This window comes from Perna viridis, chromosome 2 (genome assembly GCF_037379345.1).
Source record: "Perna viridis isolate PV_CMFRI_1.1 ecotype Kerala chromosome 2, ASM3737934v1, whole genome shotgun sequence".
Taxonomy (NCBI): domain Eukaryota; kingdom Metazoa; phylum Mollusca; class Bivalvia; order Mytilida; family Mytilidae; genus Perna; species Perna viridis.
In genome coordinates, this window is record NC_142446.1 from 8345897 (window position 1) to 8355091 (window position 9195).

The 9195-nt window shown below is 36.9% G+C and overlaps 2 pseudogenes; both read right to left on the minus strand.

The window, feature by feature from the left end:
- Positions 1-2164: 2164 nt before the first annotated feature.
- On the minus strand, positions 2165-5637 carry LOC148623528 (uncharacterized; annotated as a pseudogene).
- Positions 5600-7530, minus strand: LOC148623529 (uncharacterized; annotated as a pseudogene).
- Between the last annotated feature and the right edge of the window lie 1665 nt (positions 7531-9195).

Here is a 9195-nt window from a genome sequence, read left to right on the forward strand (position 1 = left end):
GATGGGACGTACTTTTGATCTTACTTATGCATTTCCCGACTTAGACATTGAATGTTTCGTCAAACTTTGTTCGAAGTTCATAGTAACATCGTCTAGAATTTTCTTCAATTCATGAGTTCATTGGCTAACTTATTTGATTTCCACTGACATTTTGTGACAGTTCAATTGCTTATCATCTAATTATTGTACGTGTATATATTTGGTATTATATTATTTTACTATAATAACCCATCTTTGTAAAGGAGCAATTAAAGATTGATTGATTGATTAACTCTACAGCTACATGAAAATTGAAACTGTAAATCAAAATGGTTATCTTTTATTAATCAATATTTGATGAATGTGGTTTTAATGAGATGTGAAATGTCCAACAAAAACAAAATTTTGTAAAGACAAACACAAAACAAAGACTTCAAGATCAGTTCATACAGCAATGGGAATATGAATATTTCATCGCGGGGGGGGGGGAATTTTATTCAAATTTCAAGAGGGAGTTTAAACTTGAGTCATACTTTGTGTTCCAGAATATTGCTATATTTATCCGTACATTACTAAATTGTATACAATGCTGAAATATTGTATTACTAATTGTACTCACCAGATTGTCTCTATTCATCCAGAAAATTGAAAAAAATGATAACTCGGTAGCATCATATTTACACTATATTTATTTGCACCTACGTGTTCATTATTATGATATATGTATTTAGCTTACTTCGACATTGTTACTGTATATTTGTTGATAGTGTCGCACTCGATTTGTATGCTATCTTTGTATTCATTAATATCTGTAGCTCCTGTTACGCATTAATTGCGGCTTTGAGTTGAAACAGTTGAAACAGTCAATTAGGTTAGAAATTCAATGTCCATGAAAGTGGATTGAAAATGTGATGGATATCAAGGCACCCAAAAGTAGACTTTCCTAAGAGCTGATTTTCAGGGACATTCATACATGTACAATGTATTAGGGAAAGTGAAGCTATACATAAGTTTGTTCATATACTTCCAATGTACACAATGATTTAAAATGTTCAGAACTGGTGATAGGTCTACTGTAAGCATTGGTAGTATAGAACAGTTGTAATATTTCTTAGCAAAATTTGCAGTTTACATTTGTATGTCTGTGAACAGGAAATTTATACTGAAAACTACAAAAATACAGGTGCATGTATTCTAACTATGATTACTGGCATATGCAGTACAGTATTAATTAAAGATTTCAGACTTGATGACATTTTTTATATGATAATACATGTATCTAATTTGTTATCTACTTTACAGTGTGACATTAATTGCTCATAAATAAATCAACATACTGGGATGGATCCAGATATTTTGAAATGGGAGTCCAGACATCATTACAAATCATCAGATAAATAGAAACCATACGTGGGAGAAGCCCTAAAGCAATATCATTAGTACACTTTCCATTTTCTGTATTTCAGAAGGTTTTTATCTAGTACATGAAATGACTTTTAATTTATTGTTTTTAACTCACCACTTCAAACCACTTTAATGGTCTTCCTGGTTATGAAGGGATGTTGCTTTAACAATGACAACCTGTCAGCCAGGTGAAAAGTAACCTATTCTACTCTTATGTATGCTACCTGTTATTAACAGTTATTGAAAGAAAGATGTGCTCATGAAGTACACTGTACTACATTTTTGTAAAATTTGTTGTTTTATTAAAGATAAATTTGAATTATTTTATAGAAAGAAGTGTTTATTTTTTCTTAATTAATACAGCTAATAAAGATATTTTAAGAATAACATTTCAGAACACTAAAATATAGTATATAGTTATTGTATTAACATTTTATAATATAGGACAGAAATTATGATGTTACAGGAATACTGTTTGCAAAATTTCAATCTACCAGTATTGACCGGGTGGCTTAAAAACTAGTAAAATCATGGGACAATGATAACCGCCCAACCTATATTTTTGCCTGATTTTGCACACAATTATATGTACAAATTTACATGTAAGAACATTTCTCATCAAGAGGAGGTTTCTGTACTTCCATATGTAGTTAAAACACATGTATATTTTCATGCATTTACATTGTAACATATTGTTTTTATCAAAGGAACTATTATTATTTCTTCCTTGATTTCTTTTCAGTGGTAATCCCTTTTAAAGTTTCACCAGATGTAGCTAGAAGAAAGCAAAAGCAAAATGGACTATTTTTGTGCTGGGACACTAGTTAAGCATGAAACCAAGTTCATAATTCTCAAGTGCTGGTACATGTCAACATCTCTTAATAAAAACTTTAAATAAGAAGTCTGATTTCTTAGCACTTGTATGTTTGGAAAACGTAAGAGTTACTTGTATTGTAATCTAATACATATTTGTGAAACAATCATGCAGAAAAAAATGAAAGAAATGCACATAAATTATTAGTAGTAAATATGCACGTTTCAGGTCGTATTTTAGCCCCGTGCAGGTCCGGGTGTTAAAAGAATAGGCCTGCAGCAGCGCTAAGCTTGTCGTATAAGGCGACTAAATAGTGCTCAGAAACCTAGCCGGGGGCTAGGCGCTCTGCCCACAGAGCAACTGGGATGTGTGCCCCAGGTGGTGGAATGGGGTACCCCTGGCGTGTTACGTGCTGGGGTTGTCAGGCTATAATACGGAAAACCTGACCGCAAACCATAGTGGTGCACCGTGTTGGGAAAGATGCCACGTTCCTCGCACGTTAAAGAATCCTGCTGTGGTATTCGATAGGAGTAGGAACCTTTGCGCTCCGCCACAGGAGGCTAAATTGCCCGACCTTACCCATCCCCCCTTTTTCCAGTGGCAATCAAAATTTGTCGACCCTATTATCCTTGTGACCCATTCTTTTTTTTTTTCATTTCATGTTCATTTTTTTGCCTCGTGCAGGTCCGGGTGTTGAAAGAATAGGCCTGCAGCAGCGCTAAGCTTGTCGTAAAAGGCGACTAAACAGTGCTCAGAAACCTAGCCGGGGGTAAGGATGCTCTGCCCACAGAGCAACTGGGATGTGTGCCCCAGGTGGTTGAATGGGGTACCCCTGGCGTGTTACACGCTGGGGTTGTCAGGTTATAATACGGAAAACCTGACCGCAAACCATAGTGGTGCACCGTGTTGGGAAAGATGCCACGTTCCTCCCACGTTAAAGAACCCTACTGTGGTATTCTCCCGGAGTAGGAACCATAGGGCTCCGCCACAGGAGGCTAAATTGCCCGACCCTACCCACCTCTCCCTATTTCTAGTCACAATCAAAATTTGTCGACCCCTATGTCCTTGTGTCCCATCCCTTTTTCATTTCATCATCATTTCATGTTCATTTTATCATTAATTTCATGTTCATCGTCTGAATATAGCTGAAATATTGCTGCTCGGACGTTAAACCCCAACAAACAAACAGGTCGTATTTTTCGGGGGATTAAGGGGATTAGCCCCAATGCGCATACGCATGACGTCACATCCGGTGGTCATAGACCGGCATTGACCCTTGGGTGTGACCGGTAGAGGGAGGGACCAATAAAGAGAACATGGGGACCTTTTGATGTAGGAAGGGGGGGCTTAAAGGTTGGGAGGGGGAAACGACCTCCATAGGTATCCTCATTAAGTGTCCTAATTGGTGTCATTATATAGTATACTATAAACAGGTAAGTATAACTAGAGGCTCAAGAGAGCCTGAATCGCTCACCTGTTTAACAATTTGCTTATTTGAAAAATTTGAGGAATGAGACAGTTAAAATCAACTAAATTGTCAAATGCAAGAAATGCTTTTCATAGCATTTTCATGACCTGAACCAAAATTTTTGCTAAAGGCAATGACCCATAAGTTCCATTTTTAGTATAAACAGCCATATCTATTCACGAATTAAAAATCACAACCGTCATTTTGAGCACAATACACTAAGGAACTATTATGCTTATTTTCATTCAATGATCTTAAATGGTTTTAGAGAAGATTTTCAAAGTTGTACATGTGAAAAAAAAACAACAAAAAAACTGTTTCAGGGGTTGTAACTCCTACATTATCAATGAATGCTTTTGAAAATTTCTGCATAGGTCCCTCTCATGATGCTTAACAATTTTACCCTTGCCAGAAATTTGCTAAAGGCAACGGTTTTTGAGTTATTTGCAAAAAAACTGCCATCTGACCCCTATGTTCTATTTTTGGTACTGGCGGCCATGTTTTTTTCATGAATCAACAATCCCAACGGTCATTTTGTGTGGGATACCACAAGAAACATAAATGCCAACTTTCATTGAATTTTGTGCAATGGATTTTGAGAAGCAGATTTTCAAAGTTGCATATGCGAAAATTGCAAAAAAACTGTTTCAGGGGCCGTAACTCCTACATCAGTTGACCAGTCGTTTTGAAAATTTTGGCATGGGTTTATCTCATGATGCTGAACAATATTACCAACGCCAGAAATTTGCTAAAGGCAACGGTTTTTGAGTTATTTGCAAAAAAACTGCCATCTGAACCCTATGTTCTATTTTTAGTAACGGCGGTCATGTTTTTTCATGAATCAACAATCCCAACGGTCGTTTTGTGTGGGATACCCTAAAGAATAATCATGCCAAGTTTAAAACTTGTCAGTCCAGCAGTTTCAGATGAGAAAATTTTTAAAATTTGTCCACGACGACGACGACGGACGCCAAGTGATGGCATAAGCTCACTTGGCCAGGTGAGCTAAAAAAGGGGGTGTATTATGACAAGAGTTATCTTTCTTTGTTTACATTTGTTTTTATTCTATTTTTGATCAAAATCGGCTCAAGTAATGACTTAAGCTTCGATAACTTGTCCATGGGTATTTTTACTACCATTTCAATAGTGTCAATTTCTAACCCCAAGAATTTCAATGTTGTCACGGGTCCAACTGATTTTTCTGAAGCAATAGGCACCCCCAACTCCGTACAAATTTCCGAAAATGTATCTAAAAGCATTTTACAAACCGGAGACTTATCAGGACCTGCAAACAAGAAATCGTCTAAATAATGAACAAGAGAATCTATTCCACTGCGCTTTACTACCATCCAATGTAAAAAATTTGAAAATTTAGTAAACAAACTACATGAAATTGCACATCCCATTGGGAGATTTTTGTCTACATAAAATTGATCATCAGAATATATTCCTAATAAGTCAAAGTCAGACGGGTGAACTGGGAGCAAACGAAAAGCGGACTTCACGTCGCGGACTCCGAGAAATGCCGTTTTCCGAGTGAACTTATCATTTGTGTAACCTCATCAAACGATGCGTAATGAACGGAACAATCGTCCGGGTCAATGAAACTATTCACCCCTCCCCCTTGTGGATATGACAAATGACATATTAATTTAAATCCATGCTCATTCGGCACAAGACCAATTGGGGAAGTGCGCAGTGTAGAAATTGGCTTGTCAGAAAATGGTCCAGCCATCCTTCCGGCTTGCACCTCCTTGTTTAATTTACTCAATGTTTCGCTTTTATTACTAATGGCAGATAATAATTTTTTTGAAATAAATGAAATTCTCGGACCTGAATATTTTAAATGAAAACCACAAGAAAACCCTTCAATTAACTCTTTTGCCACAGCACCGTCTGGGTACCCTTCAAGCATATTTTTCAAAACAGGAATTTCAATAGGGCTTTTGCCGAGCTGCCATAGTTCTGACATTTGGTAGCGGCCTGGCTTGAGTGTATTGTGCAATATTTCCTTGGGGAAATCTAATTCTTGTTTCAGGTTGCCGTTGGCGAAACCCAATTTGGGACCCTGGAGCGTATTGATCTCTGGGGGTCCGAAACTGAAACTGAGGCACTGTACTATGATTAAAATAACCCAAATTAGGCCTTTGGATTGCAAATTGTCTACTACAACTTATAATTGGATGCAATCCATTGCATCTCAAACATGAATGGCTGTAAAAACAAGAAAATCTATCACATATGCCTTCATAATTATAACTGTAACATTTCAGTATACCCAATGTGCTATTGCTACATGTCGGTACATTCATTGAACAAGTGGGTACAGTTTGAATAGGCTGCAAGTAAATTGCCCAAAGTTCAGTGTCCATCTTACTCCATGAACTAGATGGATCTAGAGATTTTTTCAGCCTGAACTGTTCATCATAGTGCTTCCAGCCCAACCCTTGATTTCTTTTTGCCCCAAGACGTATTGTGTGCATGTACTTTAATAGCTCTAAAAACGGTGCATATGTACCGAGCAATAAATGTGCATAAAAGTGATAAAAGCATCTGTCCATGTTTCTATATTGGAAAATTTTGACTGTTGTGATACCTGTTGTAATATTAATTCCCCTTGTTTGAATATTAATTTTTGTTTCGCATGGTTTGTATTTACTGAATTTTGAAGTAATACAGCCAAGTCAATAAATTCCCCTTTCACTATTTTTTCGTTTACTGAATGGGATACATTTATTCCCAGTCTCAGTGACACTCATAACTTTGTCAGGAATAAATAAATTATCATTTACTGCTGATGATACAGTACCTGTATGTGTAACACTGAAGGCAGCAGGAGATGCTGTGTACTGTATTCCGGTAGCTTGAGTGGGTGCTGTGTGCTGTATTCCGGCAGCCTGCATGGGTGCTGTCACTGCTGTGTACTGGATTCCGGTAGCCTGAGGTGCTGTGTACTGTATCCCGGCAGCCTGGGTTGTATTGTACTGTATTCCGGTAGTACTTGATGTTCCTGCTGCCAAACCTCCTTAAGTCGTACTTTGTTCAAATATTCTTTTCAGTTGAACTGTAAGTGTTACTTTGTAATTGGCCTAAATGTGGCGAAAATGTTACTGTTGAGGTAGCTGTAGACACATTCAGAGTTCTAGGTTCTGAAATCTGAGCTGGCCGTGAAACCCTAAAGCATGTCCTGGCCACAGACGTTCCCTGTGATGTAACCGGGGGCCTGCTGACGCCCGTCCTGACTGAAGCGGTCCTTTTCCTAGTACTTCTTCTCAACATACTGGCTGAAACTCAACGATAATAATAATAATGTACAATTATATTTATGATAATTTTATCATTCTACACAAAAAACAGTTTTACACCATGTAACAAAAAATATTGTAATATTCCTACTGCTGAATGAAACATGAAGCTGTGACCGTCTAATTGTACGTTATTATTATTTTTTTTTAGTGAACCATCGTGTGTATTTGTGTGTGTGTGTGTGTCTGTGTTTTAGAATTTCAGAGAATTAAACCATTTATATTATACCTCCGTTTCAACCACGTGGAGACCATGCGGTTTCCAAGCTCACAATACTTCGCTCTACTTTGCCTGTAGAATGCTGAATATCAAATCGAAATTATCAATACCCAATGAATTACTTTACCTATACCCTCATACAAACCAATTTAACATCAATTCTACTGCAAAGATTTTCGTTCTTTTCATTAAAACTTCTCTAACAATTTTTCCGTCTTTTCTGTCCCAAGTTGAACGCTGCAAGAACGCTTACGTCGAATTGACGTCACAATTCTATAGGCAATCTTATTACCATATGCATGACAAATAACCTGAAGCACAACTACGGACGGATGAAGTATTCCCCTTGAATAACCGAATTTATGTAGAATTACATAAATTCCATTATGGGGCTATAGTGGGTAAATTCATCTTTTCATACATTTAATGTTTACATGTCGCGTGTACTTGATTTGACCCGTTATGGGGTTCTATTGGATAAACCATTGATTTGTTGATTTCTTTTTCTCTCCATATTTTCATTCATAGTTTGTTTCCTACGCCCTTTTTTGTTAAAGTTTGAGACTTGTGTGCTCGTTTAATGTTTTTCTTTTGTTTTTATAAGAAGATTGAACTTTGTACTGTTATAATATTTTCGATATTTGCATGTCGCGTACACCCAAACTTGCTTTGAACGTTTTATGGCGCTCTAGTGGGTAAATTCGTTTTTTTCATATTTTCAATGTTTACATGTCGCGTGTACTTGATTTGACTCGTTATGGGGTTCTTGGGTCAACCATCGACAAATTTTAAATTTCTCTCCATATTTTCATTTGTCGTTTGTTTCCTACGCTCTTTTTTTGTTTAAGTTTGAGACTTGTACGACCGTTTAATGTTTGTTTTTTTATAAGGATTTTGAACTTTTTACTGCTATAGTATTTCAGATATTTGCATGTCGCGTACACCCAAACTTGCTTTCCACGTGTTATGAGGCTCTTTCGGGTAAACCGATTTCTTTTTCATACTTTCAATGTTTACATGTCACGTGTACAAGATTTGACCCGTTATAGGGGTAAACCATTGATTTGCGTATTTTTTCTCCATATTTTCATTCGTGGTTGTTTCCTACGCCGCCCTTTTTTGTTTAAGTATTTTATGATGGGTTTTTTATAAGGAACTTTTTACTGCTATAGTATGTTTTCAAGTTACTTATACTTTGACCCGTGTTATGAGGCTCTGATAGTAAATATGTTTGTTATGCTGTCGCTCACGGTGTTTGTACTCCCCATCCTCTTTTTCTTTTCTTTAGTGTAGTTGTACTATACAACTAGATACACCTATTTTTATCTATTTTATTTACGATTTCATCGTCCTACGTTCTTGACGTTATTCCAAGACACATATGGGCACCCATAATCGGCAGTGGCCACCGACCCTTTGGACCATTCTATGAGATTCAATTGAGTGCGGTCGCGGGGAGGATAAACACTCCGGACATTTTCGAAATCGTCATTCTCTTGCAGACCTCCAGAAGAGAAAAGGTATAAATCTTAACCTCGAAGTTAGCTTTTGGCACCTGGTTTCCTCCGGGGGGTTGGGTTCATTGTAGTGTTTTTGTTGAACCCAAACCTCGAAGTAAGCTTACTTACTTGCAACCAGGGGCCCTTTTAGGTAAAGTTCGATCAATTGTGCCACTGTTGTTTCTTTTTTGTTATTTCACAACGCCAAGTCATACCATATATTACACGATAAATCTATCTTTGGAACACCTGCTTCGGCAAACATCGGTCATTGACCTCGTAGATAGTGATTGATATAATCGTGTATGAAACAAAACATAGCATCTTTTTTCATTTTTAATAATTAAATGAAATATAAAAGCATCTTTACTTTATAGCACAGATTTTTTTAATCTCTAATAATCTTTTTTTACCGTCCAGTTAAGTGTTTCGATTTAGTGTCCTTGTTAGACAAATACGTAGTGTACACCTGATGCAATTCTATGAATATAAATAAGTTTCATCAT